Below are 21,623 nucleotides of genomic sequence, written 5' to 3'. Positions count from 1 at the left end.
TTCCCTTTCTCCAGAGATATTGTCTGACCTGCTGAATTACTCCAGCCTTTTGTGTCTATGGTTTAAACCAACATCTGCAGTTCCTTCCTACATTGCACGACTTTAATTGATTTAATTGGAGGATTTGAATAGATTGTGTTGCTGGTACCTCTCTAGAGCCTCGAGGTACCTGCTCAGTTTCATCAGCACGAAAGGGATGACTATGTTGCAAAAGAAATGAAAGCAGATAGAATCAAAATAGAACAGTACAGTTTAGTAGGAGAAGATGAAATGAACCGAGAAAAATTGTACAGAGCCAACACAGGAAACTGCAGATGCTGAAATCTTTGGCAAAACAAAGTGCTGGAGGATCTCAGTAGGTCAGGCAGCATCTCTGGAGGGAATGGATAGATGATGATAATAACAATAATAATAATAATAAACTTTATTACGGAATCAAGGTCCAGACAAGGGGCAACATTACATTAAAAATGCATTGCATATCAAATATCATAAATATATATAAAATCATGGTATATCACATAAAAACATCATAATTTATATTTAACAAAAACCCACACTACTTAAGTTAAAAATCCAGATTAAAAGATGATCAATGTCCTACAACGAGACAACGATACCAGTGTCTCCACAGCTGGGATTCGTAGCGTGTAGTGCTAACCCTTATGTTTGTCAAGGCCACAATAAGCACATTTTTAGAGTCATTTATCCTGCAAATGAATTTATACATGTGGTGTCTTAGGATAGCTTCTAAAGTACTGACTCCTGCAGCCACAAACATATTACTGGCACTACACCATCAAGGTTGCCTTAGCAGTGTTCTCATGGCATCGTTATATGCCACCTTTAGTCTCTGCATACTTGTCTTTAAATAGTTCGACCACAGGTGCGCAGTGTAGAGTGGTGTGCAGTATGTTCTAAATAGCGACATCTTCACCACATCTGCACACGCACCAAATTTACGCAAGAGAATATTTGCCTGTACATACAGCATGCGTCGTTGCCTATAAATATCCTCATCATCTGTCATTTGTTCTGTAATAATATGCCCTAGATATTTTATCTTATTACAGACACTAAGATTGTTGTCAGACAATTTAAAAACAGGATATTTTAGGCATTTATCCTCTTTGGTTCTACAGACCATAACAGCACTCTTACTAGCATTATATTTAATGTCATGTTCCACACCATACATGGAACAAATAGTAAGGAGCTGCTGGAGACCAGCGCTAGATGGACTAAAGACCACAACATCATCTGCATACATAATATGGTTCACTAAAATATTACCAATCACGCACCCAGTGTTACAGATAGTTTGGGTTAGGACCCTTTGTGGGAAAAAAACTTTGGGAGTCGGAGGGTTTGTAATAGACATCAGCACATAGTCTGTCCCCTGTGTGATAGAGACAGAGAGACTGAGAAAGGGTACGCAAGTCCTCGTTAGTATAGTGGTTAGTATCCCCGCCTGTCACGCGGGAGACCGGGGTTCAATTCCCCGACGGGGAGACACACATATTTTGAGAGTACAGAGGAGATTTACTAGAATGTTGCCTGGGTTTCAGCAACTAAGTTACAGAGAAAGGTTGAACAAGTTAGGGCTTTATTCTTTGGAGCGCAGAAGGTTAAGGGGGGACTTGATAGAGGTTTTTAAAATGATGAGAGGGATAGACAGAGTTGACGTGGAAAAGCTTTTCCCACTGAGAGTAGGGAAGATTCAAACAAGGGGACATGACTTGAGAATTAAGGGACTGAAGTTTAGGGGTAACATGAGGGGGAACTTCTTTACTCAGAGAGTGGTAGCTGTGTGGAATGAGCTTCCAGTGAAGGTGGTGGAGGCAGGTTCGTTTTTATCATTTAAAAATAAATTGGATAGTTATATGGATGGGAAAGGAATGGAGGGTTATGGTCTGAGCGCAGGTATATGGGACTAGGGGAGATTATGTGTTCGGCACGGACTAGAGGGGTCGAGATGGCCTGTTTCCGTGCTGTAATTGTTATATGGTTATATGGTTATATGTGTCACAGGTGTGAATTTGAAGTCAGGGTGGATGTTAATAGTAAAACTGATAATATTGAGTTGTGCAAGGGACAGCCCCAAAGAATCACTGACATGGCTGAGAAGGAGTTAAGGAGTGGTGCCGGGCTATATTTGGAACAAGGAGTGTATAGTATAGCCAACAAAATCTCAGCATAGCTGGGGCCATGTGAATGCTCATGGCTACATCCAAGGAAAGTATGTGGAGTTAAAAGAGAAGTTGTTGAAAGTGAGGAAAATTCTGCCATGTCCTGGGGAGTGTTGGTTGAGGGGAATTGACTGGGTCTCTGTACAAGGAAGATCCTGCTGGGGAATAGAGGTGTAAAGGGACTGTGCGTCCATGGCAAAGATGAGGTGATGAGAGCTTAGAATTTGAAAGTTATTTAAGTGTTGAAGAGCTTGTGATGTGTCCTATAACCATATAACCATATAACAATTACAGCACGGAAACGGTCCATCTCGGCCCTTCTAGTCCGTGCCGAACACTTACTCTCACCTAGTCCCATCTACCTGCACTCAGACCAGGTACGTGCCGGCAAGGTAGGCAAGGTAGGCACTGCCTAGCCTGACTAAAATTATGACATGGTAATCATTAAATATAAATAGTAAAGGCATGGGAGAATTATGCCTATCTAAGAGATCGATCTCTTAGGCAGGCATAATTCTCCGTGCCTTTCAACCGCAGCACTTGTAACACGGGAAGGTCTGTGCAGCCCACGTGCCGTCAGCGCTGCTTCGAGTCGTCAATTTCAAGCGGAGCTGAAGGCAGCTGAAATTCTGCCTTTGTTGTACCGCGCATGCACAGCGCAAGTTTCTTGGCGGGTTTTTCAAATATGGATTGTCATTATCTGAAGGATGTGTTAGGAAGCAAAGAGAGAAGAATGGAGTTTGTGTACCTATACCGTGGTAAGTACATTTCTTGGTACTTTATGTTTTTAATACTGTATTTCCCGGGGTGGGTGGGGGGGAAGAGCTCCTTTCACAGTGTTTGAGGAGTCTGGCCCGGGGTAAATTTGCGGGGAGGGCAGGAGCGTTGTGAAGGAGGGGATCGGGGCCAGTAACCCACTTGCGACGCTCGGGCACGGAGCCACCGCATTGTGGCTGGGGAGTGAATTAGCTCGGGTGGCTGCCGCAGTGCTCCGGGCACGGACAGCAGAACTGGCCGCCACTTCCGAGGAAGGAAGCAGCTCGGGTGACTGCGAGCGGCCGCCGGGACCCGACAGCATAACCGGCTGCCACTTCAGCCCCTTCTGCTGGTCCCCGCTCACCTCTTTTTTTTTTTTTTTTTTTTTTTTTTTTAAATCAAAAATATTTATTCACATATTAAAATAGTATTGACAATACAATAAAACAAAACACCACCATAATACAAGACGAGCTAAACAATTATATTGCAATCCTTGTCAAGGATACATTCAACCCCCCTCGGTGCCCAGCGGTCCCGGAACTCCCTCAGGGTGCCCATAGACAGGGCGTATTCCCTTTCCATCCGCACCCGGGCACGGACGTATCCCCGGAAAAGGGGCAGGCAGCTGGCTCGGGTAGAGCCCTCCACCGTCTGGCGCCGTGACTCGCGGATGGCCAGCTTGGCCAATCCCCGCTCACCTCTGGCAGTGTTCTCCGTCTGAACACCTCTCTCCTGCCGCTCGCCGGCCGGCCGGCTTCCCGCAAATCCTTAAATTCTGACAGCGCTCAAGGGACCAATTGAGGTTACTCGGCAGTGGGAATTTAAGGATTTGCGGGATGCAACTGACATGTGTGAAGCCGGCAAGCGGCAGGTGAGAGATGTTCAGACGGAGAGCACTGCCAGAGGTGAACGGGCCAGCAGAAGGCGCTGAAGTGGCGGCCGGTTCTGCTGTCGGGTCCCGGCGGCCGCTCGCAGCTACGCGAGCTGCTTCCCTCCCCGGAACTGGCGGCCAGTTCTGGTGTCCGTGCCCGGAGCGTTGCGGCAGCGGTGAGTGAGACTGATATGGTCTCCGACCCCCTTCTTCTCAACACTCCTGCCCTCCCCGCATCTTTAACCCCTGGCACAGACTCTCCACACGCTGTGAAAGTAACTCTTCCTCCAATTGGACCCTTGAATTAGTATTGTCATTCAATAAGATGACAACTGATTCAATGTCCCGTGCTCCCGTTTTTCCCACCATCTCTCCATCTGCCTTCATCCTCCATCCCCCACCCATTCAGTAATTAAAAAATGAAGCATATTTTGAAGCCTTGCGCAAATTGAATTGTTACTTATTTTTATTTTTTATTTTTAAGGTGAGAACAATCTGCGCGTGCGCTGTTTAAGATTTTTTTTAAAAGCCGCCTGCCTACCTTGAGTAATTACTCACGGCACATGCCTGACTCAGACCATAACCCACCATTCCTTTCCCGTCCATATACCTATCCAATTTATTTTTAAATGATAAAATCGAACCTGCCTCCACCACTTCCACTGGAAGCTCATTCCACACAGCTACCACTCTCTAAGTAAAGAAGTTCCCCCTCATGTTACCCCTGAACTTTTGTCCCTTAATTTGTCAAATCATGTCCTCTTGTTTGAATCTTCCCTACTCTTATCCACATCAACTCTGTCTATCCCTTTCATAATTTAAAAGACCTCTATCAAGTCCCCCCTTCACCTCCTGCGCTCCAATGAATAAAGACCTATCTTGTTCAACCTTTCTCTGTAACTTAGGTGCTGAAACCTAGGCAACTTTCTAGTAAATCAGACCCTGTTTATCCAGATGATTATATATATTATCTCTAAGTATCCTTTCCATTAATTTGCCCACCACTGACGTCAAATTAACAGGTCTATAATTGCTAGGTTTACTCTTCGAACCCTTTTAAAACAATTGAACAACATGCGCAGTACGCCAATCCTCCGGCACCATTCCCGTTTTTAATGACATTTATAAGCATATAACCATATAACAATTACAGCACGGAAACAGGCCATCTCGACCCTTCTAGTCCGTGCCGAACACGCATTCTCCCCTAGTCCCATATACCTGCGCTCAGACCAAAACCTTCCCGTCCATATAACTATCCAATTTATTTTTAAATGATAAAATCGAACCTGCCTCCACCACCTTCACTGGAAGCTCATTCCACACAGCCACTACTCTCTGAGTAAAGAAGTTCCCCCTCATGTTACCCCTAAACTTCTGTCCCTTAATTCTCGTTATGTCCCCTTGTTTGAATCTTCCCTACTCTCAGTGGGAAAAGTTAATCCACGTCAACTCTGTCTATCCCTCTCATCATTTTAAATACCTCTATCAAGTCCCCCCTTAACCTTTCTGCGCTCCAAAGAATAAAGCCCTATTGACATCCTTCCTATAATTAGGCGACCAAATTTGTACACCATACTCCAGAATTGGCCTCACCAATGCCTTGTACAATTTTAACATTACATCCCAACTTCTATACTCAATGCTCTGATTTATAAAGGCCAGCACACCAAAAGCTTTCTTTACCACCCTATCTACATGAGATTCCACTTTCAGGGAACTGTGCACAGTTATTCCCAGATCCCTCTGTTCAACTGCATTCTTCAATTCCCTACCGTTTACCATGTACGTCCTATTTTGATTTGTCCTGCCAAGATGCAGCACCTCACACTTATCAGCATTAAACTCCATCTGCCATCTTTCAGCCCACTCTTCCAACTGGCATAAATCTCTCTGTAGACTTTGAAAACTACTTCATTATCCACAACCCCACCTATCTTAGTATCATCTACATACTTACTAATCCAATTTACCATCCCATCATCCAGATCATTGATGTACATGACAAACAACAGTGGACCCAACACAGATCCCTGTGGCACCCCACTAGTCACTGGCCTCCAACCTGACAAACAACCATCCACCATTACTCTCTGGCATCTCCCATTCAGCCACTGTTGAATCCATCTTGCTATTCCACCATTAATACCCAACAATTGAACCTTCTTAACCAACCTTCCGTGAGGAACCTTGTCAAAGGCCTTACTGAAGTCCATATATACAACATCCACTGCTTTACCCTCATCAATTTCCCGAGTAACCTCTTCAAAAAATTCAAGAAGATTAGTCAAACATGACCTTCCAGGCACAAATCCATGTTGACTGTTCCTAATCAGACCCTGTTTATCCAGATGCTTATATATATTATCTCTAAGTACCCTTTCCATTAATTTGCCCACCACTGACGTCAAACTAACAGGTCTATAATTGCTAGGTTTACTCTTAGACCCCTTTTTAAACAATGGAACAACATGCGCAGTATGCCAATCCTCCGGCACTATTCCCGTTTCTAATGACATTTGAAATATTTCTGTCATAGCCCCTGCTATTTCTACACTAACTTCCCTCAATGTCCTAGGGAATATCCTGTCCGGACCTGGAGACTTATCCACTTTTATATTTCTCAAAAGTGTCAGTACTTCCTCTTCTTTGAATCTCATCGTTTCCATAGCTACTCTACTTGTTTCCCTTACCTCACATAATTTAATATCCTTCTCCTTGGTGAATACCGAAGAAAATAAATTGTTCAATATCTCCCCCATCTCTTTTGGCTCTGCAGATAGCTGTCCACTCGGACTCTCTAATGGACCAATTTTATCCCTCGTTATCCTTTTGCTATTAATATAGCTGTAGAAACCCTTTGGATTTACTTTCACCTTACTTGCCAAAGCAACCTCATATCTTCTTTTAGCTTTTCTAATTTCTTTCTTAAGATTCTTTTTACATTCTTTATACTCCTCAAGCACCTCATTTACTCCATGCTGCCTATAATTATTGTAGATCTCTCTCTTTTCCGAACCAAGTGTCCAATTTCCCTTGAAAACCATGGCTCTTTCCAATTTTTACTATTTCCTTTCAACCGAACAGGGGCATAAAGATTCTGTACTCTTAAAATTTCACCTTTAAATGTCCTCCATTTCTCTTCCACATCTTTCCCATAAAACAAACTGTCCCAATTTACTCCTTTTAAATCCTTTCGCATCTCCTCAAAGTTAGCCTTTCTCCAATCAAAAATCTCAACCTAGGTCCAGTTCTGACCGTCTCCATAATTATATTGAAACTATGGTATTGTGATCACTGGTCCCGAACTGTTCCCCAACGCATACCTCTGCCACCTGACCCGTCTCATTTCCTAACAAGAGGTCCAGCACCACCCCTTCTCTAGTAGGTACTTCTATGTATTGCTGCAAAAAACTATCCTGCACACATTTTACAAACTCCAACCCATCCAGCCCATTTACAGATTGTGTTTCCTAGTCTATGTGTGGAAAATTGAAATCTCCCACAATCACTACCTTGTGCTTACTACTAATATCTGCAATCTCCTTACATATTTGCTCTTCCAATTCTCGCTCCCCATTTGGCATTTGAAATATTTCTGTCATAGCCCCTGCTATTTCTACACTAACGTCCCTCAATGTCCTAGGGTATATCCTGTCAAGACCTGGACACTCAGGTCCTGACCCGAAACATTATATATTCCCACTACAGTTGTTGCCTAACTCACTGAGTTCCTCCAGCACATTGTCTTTCGATCTGGAAAGGGCACTTAGAGAAGTTTGAATTGAATTAAATGAGAGCTTATGAATTTGTTAAAGGGAAGTTGCTTTAGTTTATCCCGATTGATGTCGAATGCCTTTAGTGTTTCACAAATAAAGACCTGAGGATTTTCTAAAGTTTTTTGATAAAAATAATATATAAAAGATGCATGGGAAAATTTAGGCACATGGAATTAAGGGTTTAGTACCACGTGATAAAAACAATGGGCAGAAAGCGGAGAGCAGCAGTGAACATTTGTGATCCACAGTGGAGAATGGAAGGCAGTAGTTTTCCCCCAGAAGTAATTGCTACAAATACTGCACATTACAAATAAAATAGATATGACTCTGCGCTATAAGATTTATAGACATAAACTGCTGCTGGGGTAGTGGTTGAAGCAAATACATTAGTGGTATTTGAAATTGTAGACACATAAATATGCAGGCAATGTTGGGTATGGGTTATGTGCAGGTAGATACAGTGGCTTGCAAAAGTATTCATACCCCTTGAACTTTTCCACATTTTGTCACGTTACAACCACAAATGTAAATGTATTTTATTCGGATTTTATGTGATAGACCAACACAAAGTGGTGCATAATTGTGAAGTGGAAGGAAAATGATACATGGTTTTCAAATTTTTTTACAAATAATAAACTGAAAAGTGTGGCGTGCAAAAGTATTCAGCCCCCCTGAGTCAATACTTTGTAGAACCACCTTTCGCTGCAATTACAGCTGCAAGTCTTTTGGGGTATGTCTCTACCAGCTTTGCACATCTAGAGACTGAAATTTTTGCCCATTCTTCTTTGCAAAATAGCTCAAGCTCAGTCAGATTGGATGGAGAGTGTCTGTGAACAGCAATTTTCAAGTCTTGCCAGAGATTCTCAATTGGATTTAGGTCTGGACTTTGACTGGGCCATTCTAACACATGAATATGCTTTGATCTAAACCATTCCATTGTAGCTCTGGCTGTATGTTTAGGGTCGTTGTCCTGCTGGAAGGTGAACCTCCACCCCAGTCTCAAGTCTTTTGCAGACTCTAACAGGTTTTCTTCCAAGATTGCCCTGTATTTGGCTCCATCCATCTTCCCATCAACTCTGACCAGCTTCCATGTCCCTGCTGAAGAAAGGCATCCCCACATCATGATGCTGCCACCACCATGTTTCACAGTGGGGATGGTGTGTTCAGGGTGATGTGCAGTGTTAGTTTTCCGCCACACATAGCGTTTTGCATTTAGGCCAAAAACTTCAATTTTGGTCTCATCTGACCAGAGCACCTTCCTCCACATGTTTGCTGTGTCCCCCACATGGCTTGTGGCAAACTGCAAACGAGACTTCTTATGGCTTTTTTTCAACATTGGCTTTCTTCTTGCCACTCTTCCACAAAGGCCCGATTTGTGGAGTGCACGACTAATAGTTGTCCTGTGGACAGATTCTCCCACCTGAGCTGTGGATCTCTGCAGCTCCTCCAGAGTTACCTTGGCTGCTTCTCTAATCAATGCTCTCCTTGCCCGGCCTGTCAGTTTAGGTGGACAGCCATTCTTGGTAAGTTTGCAGTTGTACCATACCCTTTCCATTTTCGGATGATGGATTGAACAGTGCTCCGTGAGATGTTCAAAGCTTGGGATATTTTTTTATAACCTAACCCTGCTTTAAACTTCTCCACAACTTTATCCCTGACCTGTCTGGTGTGTTCCATGGGCTTCATGATGCTGTTTGTTCACTAATAACCATATAACATATAACCATATAACAATTACAGCACGGAAACAGGCCATCTCGGCCCTACAAGTCCGTGCCGAACAACTTTTTTCCCTTAGTCCCACCTGCCTGCACTCATACCATAACCCTCCATTCCCTTCTCATCCATATGCCTATCCAATTTATTTTTAAATGATACCAAAGAACCTGCCTCCACCACTTCCACTGTAAGCTCATTCCACACCGCTACCACTCTCTGAGTAAAGAAGTTCCCCCTCATGTTACCCCTAAACTTCTGTCCCTTAATTCTGAAGTCATGTCCTCTTGTTTGAATCTTCCCTATTCTCAAAGGGAAAAGCTGATCCACAACAACTCTGTCTATCCCTCTCATCATTTTAAAGACCTCTATCAAGTCCCCCCTTAACCTTCTGCGCTCCAGAGAATAAAGACCTAACTTATTCAACCTTTCTCTATAACTTAGTTGTTGAAACCCAGGCAACATTCTAGTAAATCTTCTCTGTACTCTCTCTATTTTGTTGACATCCTTCTTATAATTGGGCGACCAAAATTGTACACCATACTCCAGATTTGGTCTCACCAATGCCTTGTACAATTTTAACATTACATCCCAGCTTCTATACTCAATGCTCTGATTTATAAAGGCTAGCATACCAAAAGCTTTCTTTACCACCCTATCTATATGAGATTCCACCTTCAAGGAACTATGCGCGGTTATTCCCAGATCCCTCTGTTCAACTGTATTCTTCAATTCCCTACCATTTACCATGTACGTCCTATTTTGATTTGTCCTGCCAAGGTGTAGCACCTCACATTTATCAGCATTAAACTCCATCTGCCATCTTTCTGCCCATTCTTCCAAATGGCCTAAATCACTCTGTAGACTTTGGAAATCCTCTTCATTATCCACAACACCCCCTATCTTGGTATCATCTGCATACTTACAAATCCAATTTACCACACCTTCATCCAGATCATTGATGTACATGACAAACAACAAAGGACCCAACACCGATCCCTGAGGCAGCCCACTAGTCACCTGCCTCCAACCCGACAAACAACCATCCACCATTACCCTCTGGCTTCTCCCATTCAGCCACTGTTGAATCCATCTTGCTACTCCTGCTTTTATACCCAACAGTTGAACCTTCTTAACTAACCTTCCATGAGGAACCTTGTCAAAGGCCTTACTAAAGTCCATATAGACAACATCCACTGCTTTACCCTCGTCAATTTCCCTAGTAACCTCTTCAAACAATTCAAGAAGATTAGTCAAACATGACCTTCCAGGCACAAATCCATGCTGACTGTTCCTAATCAGACCCTGTTTATCCAGATGCTTATATATATTATCTCTAAGTATCTTTTCCATTAATTTGCCCACCACTGAAGTCAAACTAGTACAGGTGTCAGAGGTTATAACCAAATAATAACCATATAACAATTACAGCACGGAAACAGGCCATCTCGACCCCTCTAGTCCGTGCCGAACACATAATCTCCCCTAGTCCCATATACCTGCGCTCAGACCATAACCCTCCATTCCTTTCCCATCCATATAACTATCCAATTTATTTTTAAATGATAAAAACGAACCTGCCTCCACCACCTTCACTGGAAGCTCATTCCACACAGCTACCACTCTCTGAGTAAAGAAGTTCCCCCTCATGTTACCCCTAAACTTCAGTCCCTTAATTCTCAAGTCATGTCCCCTTGTTTGAATCTTCCCTACTCTCAGTGGGAAAAGCTTTTCCACGTCAACTCTGTCTATCCCTCTCATCATTTTAAAAACCTCTATCAAGTCCCCCCTTAACCTTCTGCGCTCCAAAGAATAAAGCCCTAACTTGTTCAACCTTTCTCTGTAACTTAGTTGCTGAAACCCAGGCAACATTCTAGTAAATCTCCTCTGTACTCTCTCTATTTTGTTGACATCCTTCCTATAATTAGGCGACCAAAATTGTACACCATACTCCAGAATTGGCCTCACCAATGCCTTGTACAATTTTAACATTACATCCCAACTTCTATACTCAATGCTCTGATTTATAAAGGCCAGCACACCAAAAGCTTTCTTTACCACCCTATCTACATGAGATTCCACTTTCATGGAGCTGTGCACAGTTATTCCAAGATCCCTCTGTTCACCTACATTCTTCAATTCCCTACCATTTACCATGTACGTCCTATTTTGATTTGTCCTGCCAAGATGTAGCACCTCACACTTATCAGCATTAAACTCCATTTGCCATCTTTCAGCCCACTCTTCCAACTGGCATAAATCTCTCTGTAGACTTTGAAACTCTACTTCATTACCCGCAACCCCACCTATCTTAGTATCATCTGCATACTTACTAATCCAATTTACCACACCATCGTCCAGATCATTGATGTACATGACAAACAACAGTGGACCCAACACAGATCCCTGTGGCACCCCACTCGTCACTGGCCTCCAACCTGACAAACAACCATCCACCATTACTCTCTGGCATCTCCCATTCAGCCACTGTTGAATCCATCTTGCTACTCCACCATTAATACCCAACCATTGAACCTTCTTAACCAACCTTCCATGAGGAACCTTGTCAAAGGCCTTACTGAAGTCCATATACACAACATCCACTGCTTTACCCTCATCAATTTCCCGAGTAACATCTTCAAAAAATTCAAGAAGATTAGTTAAACATGACCTTCCAGGCACAAATCCATGTTGACTGTTCCTAATCAGACCCTGTTTATCCAGATGCTTATATATATTATCTCTAAGTATTCTTTCCATTAATTTGCCCACCACTGACGTCAAACTAACAGGTCTATAATTGCTAGGTTTACTCTTAGAACCCTTTTTAAACAATGGAACAACAAACGCAGTACGCCAATCCTTGGGGACTATTCCCGTTTCTAATGACATTTGAAATATTTCTGTCATAGCCCATGCTATTTCTACACTAACTTCCCTCAATGTCCTAGGGAATATCCTGTCAGGACCTGGAGACTTATCCACTTTTATATTTTTCAAAAGTGTCAGTACTTCTTTTACTTTGAAACTCATAGTATCCATAGCTACTCTACTAGTTTCCCTTACCTCACATAATTCAATTTCCTTCTCCTTGGTGAATACCGAAGAAAATAAATTGTTCAATATCTCCCCCATCTCTTTTGGCTCTGCAGATAGCTGTCCACTCTGTCTCTCCAATGGACCAATTTTATCCCTCGTTATCCTTTTGCTATTAATATAGCTGTAGAAACCCTTTGGATTTACTTTCACCATACTTGCCAAAGCAACCTCATGTCTTCTTTTAGCTTTTCTAATTTCTTTCTTAAGATTCTTTTTACATTCCTTATACTCCTCAAGCACCTCATTTACTTCATGCTGCCTATAATTATTGTAGATCTCCCTCTTTTTCCGAACAAGATGTCCAATTTCCCTTGAAAACCAGGGCTCTTTCCAATTTTTACTGTTTCCTTTCAACCGAACAGGAACATAAAGATTCTGTACTCTTAAAATTTCCCCTTTAAATGTCCACCATTTCTCTTCAACATCCTTCCCATAAAACAAAATGTCCCAGTTCACTCCTTTTAAATCATTTCGCATCTCATCAAAGTTAGCCTTTCTCCAATCAAAAATCTCAACCCTAGGTCCAGTTCTGACCCTCTCCATAAATATATTGAAACTAATGGTATTGTGATCACTGGACCCGAAGTGCTCCCCAACGCATACCTCCGCCACCTGTCCCGTCTCATTTCCTAACAGGAGGTCCAACACTGCCCCTCCTCTAGTAGGTACCTCTATGTATTGCTGCAAAAACACTATCCTGCACACATTTTACAAACTCTAAACCATCCAGCCCATTTACCGAATGTGTTTCCCAGTCTATGTGTGGAAAGTTGAAATCTCCCACAATCACTACTTTGTGCTTACTACTAATATCTGCTATCTCTTTACATATTTGCTCTTCCAATTCTCGACCCCCATTTGGCGGTCTATAATACACCCCTATAAGTGTTGCTACCCCTTTCCCACTTCTCAGTTCCACCCAAATAGCCTCCCTAGATGAGCCCTCCAATCTATCCTGCCAAAGCACTGCTGTAATATCTTCCCTGACTAGTAATGCAACACCTCCACCTCTTGCCCCTCCAATTCTATCACACCTGAAGCAACAAAATCCTGGAATATTTAGTTTCCAATCACAGCCCTCCTGCAACCATGTTTCACTGATCGCCACAACATCATACTTCCAGGTGTCTATCCAGACTCTAAGCTCATCCACCTTTCTTACAATGCTCCTAGCATTAAAATATGCACATTTAAGAAACCCCCCGCCTCTTATTCTCTGTTTATTTCCTTTTTTTTCTTTCTCCTCTTGTGCCCGAGTGCTTCCCTTTTCTGCTTCCTGCCTCCCATTCTGTCTACTAGCTTTCTCTATTTGAGTCCCTCGCCCCAACCATTCTAGTTTAAAGTCTCCCCAGTAGCCTTTGCAAATTTCCCCGCCAGGATATTGGTCCCCCTCGGGTTCAAGTGCAACCCATTCTTTCTGTACAGGTCCCACCTTCCCCAAACCTCTGAGGCCTTCACAGAACAGCTGTATTCATACTGATATTAGATTACACACAAGTGGACTCTATTTACTAATTAGGTGACTTCTGAAGGCAATTGGTTGCACTGGATTTTATTTAGGGGTATCAGAGTAAAGGGGGCTGAATACTTTTGCACGCCACACTTTTCAGTTTTTTATTTGTAAATAAATTTGAAAACCATGTATCATTTTCCTTCCACTTCACAATTATGCGCCACTTTGTGTTGGTCTATCACATAAAATCCCAAAATCCCATTTACGTTTGTGGTTGTAACGTGCCAAAATGTGGAAAAGTTCAAGGGGTATGAAAACTTTTGCAAGCCACTGTAAGTGATGGTTTTGGCATCATGTTTAGCATTGACACCGTGGGCCAAAGGGCCTGTCCTTGTATTGTACTGTTCTATGTTCTATGTTCTATGTTCAACAATCTTTGAAATGTTTTAAACTGATTGACTGCAGGAGGACATGGGCTGACAGAATGGGCAAGTGATGTTCAGTTCATAATAACATCAGAAGTACTGACTTTCACTAAGGTCATAGCGTATCATTCACCTCTGAGCCACTTGCTTTATTTTTTCATTCCAGTAATTCCATAAACCACTTGGGGGGAGAGTTTCAAAGATTCACTACCTTCTGGGTGAATTATTTTTGTCTCATCTCAGTCCTAAATGACTGACCCCTTCAATTGAGACCTTGTGACCGCAGACACTACAACCAAGGGAAATATTATCTGTACTTCTACCCTGTCAAACCACATGAGAAGTTTGAATAATCCAATGAGATCACCACTCATTCTTCTAAATTAGAGAGCAGAGGTCAGTCCAGGAATCATTGCACTCTCTCTCACAGCTTTATCCTTTCTTGGGTAAAACATCAGACCTGTACACAATGTTTCAGAAGTGCTCTCAACAGGGCTTACTAAAATTTCAGTATGTTCCTGAAACATTTGTTCTGTGATCCGTGGGTTAATGATTCACAATGAAAGCTCATCAATGCCTCTACTTTCATACATAATTGGGGAGGTTTGGAATGCTGCCGAATACTCCATCAAACTTCTACAGGTGTACAGTAGAGAGCATACTGACTGGTTGCATCATGACCTGGTTTAGTAATCAAACACTCAGGAACAAAGAAGGCTGTGGAAAGCAGTGTGCTTTACCCAGATTTTCATGGATATTGACCTTCCCACCATTTTAGGGATTAACAGGAGGCACTACCTCAAAAAAGCATCTCATCTTCAAAGACCCACACCACACGGAGTGCAGGTTCATAATTCATTGAAAGTAGCATCACAGGTGGAAAGGGTGGTTAAAAAGGCTTTCAGCACATGGGCCTTCATCAGTCAGAGTATTCGGTATTGAAGTAGGAAGTACATGATGTAGTTCTATAAAACGTTGGTGAGGCTGCATTTAGAGGATTATGTTCAGTTTTTGACACTGTGGCATCCCTGGCGATTAGGCCACTCCGTGGGTCATCCCCCTCGGCTCTTGAGGGACAGGGACGATTGTCTGCCCACGGGGTTTCCCGGAAGCTGCCCCAGGGGCGTTATGTGTGTTTGCCATGATTCATTAAAACGACTTCTGAACCTGCCTGGCATCTGGCCTTTTCCTGACCTCGTCCAGGCCACTACAACACCATGTTATAGGAAAGATGTCGTGAAGCTGGAAAGGGTGCAGAGAAAATTTATGAGGATGTGGCCAGGTCTCGTCGGAGAGGTTGAGCAGGCTAGGACTCTATATACCTTGGAGCGCAGGAGGCTGAGGGGTGATCTTAGAGAGGTGGACAAAATCATGAGAGGAATACATTGGGTAAAACGCCCAGAGTAGGAGAATCGAGAACCAGAGGACATAGGTTTATGGTGAAGGGGGAAAGATTTAATAGGAACCTGCAGGGTAACTTTTTACACAAAGGTTGGTGGGTGTTTGGAACGAGCAGTCAGAGGAGGTAGTTAAGGCAGGTACTATCACAACATTTAAGAAACATTTAGACTGGTACATGGATAGGATAGGTTCAGAGGAATATGCCCCAAACGCAGGCAGATGGGACTAGTGTAGATGTGACATGTTGGCGTGGGCAAGTTGGGTCAAAGGGGTGTTTCTACACTGTATGACCACTCTAGCTATAGACAATAGACAATAGGTGAAGGAGTAGGCCATTCGGCCCTTTGAGCCAGCACCGCCATTCAATGTGATCATGGCAGGATAGACAAAAGAGTCAGTGAATGTTGTTTACCTGGATTTTCAGAAAGCCTTTGATAAGGTGCCGCACATGGGGCTACTAAAGAAGATGGGAGCCCAGGGTATCAGACAGAGATAGCAGGTTTGCTGGATAGCAGAAGGCAAAGAGTGGTAATAAAGGGGACTTTTTCTGGTTGGATGCCAGTGACTAGCGGTGTTCTGCAGGGGTCAATGTTGGGGTCGCTACTCTTCATGTTGTATACCAATGGTTTGGATGAGGGAATTGAAGGGTTTGTGGCCAAATTTGCAGATGATATGACGATGGCCTCAAAATAAAAGGATGTACCTTTAGAACGGAGATGAGGAGGAATTTCTTTGGTCAGAGGCTGGTAAATCTGTGGACTTCATTGCCACAGAAGACTGAAGGCCAATTTTTTGGGGGGTATTTTTAAGGCGGAGATTGACAGATTCTTGATTAGTACAGGTGTCAGAGGTTAAGGGGAGAAGGTAGGAAAATGGGGTTGAGAGGAAAAGATAGCATTGAAACATATAAGATTGTTAAGGGTTTGGACACGCTAGAGGCAGGAAACATGTTCCCGATGTTGGGAGAGTCCAGAACCAGGGGCCACAGTTTGAGAATGGAGACGAGGAAACACTTTTTCTCACAGAGGTGAGTCTGTGGAATTCTCTGCCTCGGAGGGCAGTGGAGGCAGGTTCTCTGGATGCTTTCAAGCGAGAGCTAGATAGGGCCCATAAAAATAGCGGAGTCAGGGGATATGGGGAGAAGGCAGGATGATCAGCCATTATCACATTGAATGGCGGTGCTGGCTCGAAGGGCCGAATGGCCTACTCCCGCACCTATTGTCTATTATCTATTGTCTATTGAATGGCAGAGTAGACTTGATGGGCTGAGTGTCCAAATTCTGCTCCTGGAACGTATGAACTCGTGTGGAGACCGCGGCACTGATCCTTACTGCTGATCACAACCTCCCAAACTAAAAATTATTTATTTATTCCTATGCTCAGTTTTCTGTCCATTAATCAATCCTCACTCTATGCTAATATTTTACCCGACCCTCATGTGTTTTAATTTTGATCAATAATCACCTATGATCAAAGTTATTCTGAAAGTACAAATGGACCTCACAAACTAGTTTGCCCTTTTCCATAGTTACACTCTCAAACAATTCTGACATATTTGTCAAATAATGGTTTCTCTTTCATTAATCCATCTTGGCTACGCCTACTCCAATCATTATTTTCAAGATGCTTTCTTAACACTTCGTTAACAATAGACACTGGCATATTTCTACTGATGTTAGGTTGGCAGCGCCGCATTATGAAAGATGATAACCAATGAGTGATGTAAACGATCGAGTGCTTGTGATTTACTCTGTAGGAAAGAATTGCAGATGCTGGTTTAAATCGAAACTAGACACAAAATGCTAGAGTAACTCAGTGGGACAGGCAGCATCTCTGGAGAGAAGGAATGGGTGACATTTCACCTCGGCTGTTGACTCACTCAGGGGCAGCGGTTATTGCTGCTGTTTACCAGCTCTAAGTCTCCAAGTGTGATCCTAACCTTGGCTGCTGTCAGTGTGGATTTTGCAAATTCTCCTGCGACCAGCTGAGTTTCTTCAGGTGTCCCAGTTTCCTCCCATGCACCAAAGACTATGCTGGTAGGTTAATTATGACTGGAAAATACACTTATGTGTGGGATAATGACAATATAGAATTAGAGTTATAAGCACGTGTGAGAGGGAAGATGTTACAGGAGTGTAAGGAACTGAGAGTGGGGAAATGGAACTATTTAGATTAATTGAACTATTTAGATCACCCTCCTGTGAGTCATAGAGGCAGTCGCCCAATGGCAGCCTCTCTTGTTAGAAATAAGAGTTTATTTTTTTACGACTAACTCATTCAGTTGCACATTCTCTCCAAGACCTTGGTTCTGTGGTATTTTGGGCACTATTTTGTGTCTTCTATTATGACAAGGAATCTGTAACCCATTCTAATCTTGTATTTCACGTTTCCAGTATTCACTATTTCTTTATCTCGCATGTTCTGATGTGTTCAGATCTCTTTTGTTGTCTCCTAAACGCCACCTACAGACATACGTTCACTAATTTTTGCCATCATTTTTTAGCTAGCGTGAGTGTCATTCTATTTCGTCCTGTCTCCATCCTATCAAGGACATTCCCTTTTATTTTCTTCACATCATCCCCTCCTCAATACTCATTAGTTTTTTTTTTATCTCCAAATTTTCTAAGCACTGATGAAATGCTTCAAATGCTAGCAACCCAAAAATATAAACAGAAAATTCTGGAAAGGTCATCAACTTGAAACATTAACAGTTTATCATCAAAGTTTCTACCTGATCTACTGATTATTTCCTGTATTTTCAGCTTATATTTATGGGTGCCAGCATCTACAGCACTTCCCTCAGGAGATATCCCATAATTTTCCCTGTTTAAATGAGACCAACTCTTATTCGATGATGAATCTCTAACTTTCAGCAAATTTCGCTGCAAATGCATAAAGAGAGCATGTGATAGGTACATCTGTTGGTGACCTCCGATATTTTGGCTCACAATATTCACCAAAATATCCTAAAAGTAAATAGATCTTCCCATAGAGAGTAATAAAAACATGACATTTATGACCACGTGGAATAGTTGAGGTGAATAGCACAGATGCATTTTAGAAGAAACTGGGAGGGAGAAAGGAATAGGAAATATTTTGAAAGATTGAGGGAAACATGGGAGGCTCATTCGATCTGTCAACACCAGCAATGGCCAATGGCCTCCTAGGTTCAACAGCCTGTTTCTGTGCTGTAAAGATAATCCAAGATAATTTACCGCCCCTGTGACAGTCTTTTCAGGTAAAACAGAGGTTCACTTGCACCTCCTCAAACCTCATCTACTGCATCCGCTGTTCCAGGTTTGGACTCCTATATATCGGCGAGACCAAGCACAGGCTTGGCGATCTTTCAACTGAAAACCTCCGCTCAATCCACCTAAACCTACCTGATCTCTTGGTTTATAACACTTTATTTCCCCGTCCCATTCCAACACTGACCTTTCTGTCCTGGGCCTCCTCCAGTGTCAGAGTGAGGCCCAGCACAAATTGGAGAAACAGCACCTCCTATTTTGCTTGGGCAGCTTACACCCCAGCGGTATGAATATTGACTTCTCTAACTTCAAGTAACCCTTGCTTTCACTCTCTTTCCATCCCTACTCCTTCCGAGTTCTCCGACCAGTCTGACTGTCCCCTGATTACATTTCATCTCTGTATGCTTTGTTGTCAATGGCCTGGTTAACAATGATCTATTCTACATTTCCCTTGAACCTCATCCCCTTTGATGCCTCATTTTCACACCTTACACTTCCTTATCTCCTTTGACTAAGTCTGAAGAAGGGTCTCGATCCGAAATGTCATCAATTTCTTCTATCCGGAAATTCTGCCTGTCCCGTTAAGTTGCTCCAGCATTTTGTGTTTACCTATCCATGTTCTCCATGGATGCAGCCTGATGCACTGAGTTACACTAACATTTTGTGACGTTTCTTGTATTAACCAGCATCTGCAGTTCTTTGTTTCTACATCAAGAAATCATATAGGATTTGAAACATGCTCATATAAATTTAAGTTTGTGCTCTTGAATGATGATTTATTTATTTTGTTCGCCGACAACACATTAACATAGAACAATTCCCATATCTCGCCAAATTATGTTCGAGCAGCTCTCCCTTTGCTGAAGTTATATTCTATGATATCTTTTGCATGCTTATTAGGTTTGACATAATGTTTGCAAAGAAAGCAGCAGCTTAAAAAAAAGTGATGGTACACAAAATTGCTGGGGAAACTCAGCGGGTGCAGCAGCATCTATGGAGCGAAGGAAATAGGTGACGTTTCGGGCCGAAACCCTTCTTCAGACCTAGTGATGTTGAGGCGTTCTGTGGAGGAAGGTACAGACCACCCTACTCTGTGCTTTGCTGGGAAACCTGTCTGCTGAATTTGTGCCAACCTAACTTAGATTTTCCAGCAAGCCAGTTGAATTCAATAGGACGAGATGGCTATGGGGAGAATAGTTGTTTCAAGTTAACTTATTTAATTTGATTTAATTTAGTTGATCTAATTTAATTTAATGAAGTTGATTTTAAAGTTGTATTTATCTTTCTAATGCTTTCCTTTCACATTTAAAAAATAACTCTTTTAATAATGCCTGTGTGTTTTAGATTATTTGTAAATTCCAAAGAGATTCACAGAATTTTACATTTGAATGACAGTTTTGACAGCTGATGAATCAGGGGACAGGGCCTCACCAGTTGTCAATACTATTCTGGGGCAAGTGAATTCTGCAACTTATACTTTATAACTAAGTGGGGCCTGTCCTACTGGGAACTGTTTTTTCAATGCAACAGTACGACGCAAGAAAGAGTGACGAACAAATATGGGAACAACTTCCCAAAACCTTTTAATTAGGTATTATTGGCGTGCAAAGTTTGATCTGGGATTGTAGATTTTATTTCAATCCTTATAGAAACATAGAAAATAGGTGCAGGAGTAGGCCATTCGGCCCTTCGAGCCTGCACCGCCATTCGATATGATCATGGCTGATCATCCAACTCAGTATCCCATCCCTGCCTTCTCTCCATACCCCTTGATCCCTTTAGCCACAAGGGCCACATCTAACTCCCTCTTAAATAGAGCCAATGAACTGGCCTCAACCACCTTCTGTGGCAGAGAATTCCACAGATTCACCACTCTCTGTGTAAAAAATGATTTTCTCATCTCGGTCCTAAAAGACTTCCCTCTTATCCTTAAACTGTGACCCCTAGTTCTGGACTTCCCCAACATCGGGAATAATCTTCCTGCATCTAGCCTGTCCAACCCCTTAAGAATTCTGTAAGTTTCTATAAGATCCCCTATGTCCTATTCAAGTTACCCCCATTATTTGTGTAACCCTGGGCCTAATTTTAGTTATGCTCCCCAATGTTGTTTTGCGTAAATTTGACCATGTAATGAAATTGACTGGACTTAAATTTGCACACCATTTATTGGAATGTGGTCAATGAGGCCATCTATAGTTCCAGGAAAGGTATGGCCAAAGGGGACTGCCATTCTTTTCTCTTCCTTAGACTATGGAAGGAAATCATAGTGACTGCTGGTGCATTTGAGATGCTGCAGGGATCAATGTATATGTTGGACATAAATGATAATGTTTCAATTAGTGGATTTGCTTCTCTAAACGGGGGCATATTGATTTGGTTTTCTTTGACTTCACGATACTGGAACTACTAGGTTTATGACAGGTATCTTTAATACGCACAGACTGCAGATCGTACTGTGTGGTTTACTTAGTCATAGAGTGAAACAGTGTGGAAACAGGCCCTTCGGCCTAACTTGCCCACACCACCAAAATGTCCCAGCTACACCAGTCCCACCTGCCTGCGCTTGGTCCATATCCCTCCAAACTTGTTACTTCTGCACCAAACATAATACACCCACTAACAACACAAAGTTGATCAGCAAAGTAGGTTTGTTTCAACATGTCATTGGCCCTTAGGTACTGTG

General features: G+C 42.5%; 1 protein-coding gene and 1 non-coding gene across 3 annotated transcripts in view; both read left to right on the top strand.

Moving 5' to 3' along the window:
* The window catches only part of oxr1 (oxidation resistance 1), a 420,907-nt gene that overhangs the window by 191,366 nt on the left and 207,918 nt on the right, over positions 1-21,623 (top strand). The window lies entirely within an intron of this gene.
* On the top strand, positions 1,441-1,512 carry trnad-guc. The gene has a single exon. It is a non-coding gene; the product is annotated as a tRNA-Asp (tRNA).

This window comes from Amblyraja radiata, chromosome 4, assembly GCF_010909765.2.
Source record: "Amblyraja radiata isolate CabotCenter1 chromosome 4, sAmbRad1.1.pri, whole genome shotgun sequence".
In the NCBI taxonomy this organism is placed as follows: domain Eukaryota; kingdom Metazoa; phylum Chordata; class Chondrichthyes; order Rajiformes; family Rajidae; genus Amblyraja; species Amblyraja radiata.
This window is presented reverse-complemented; position numbering and strand designations above follow the sequence as displayed.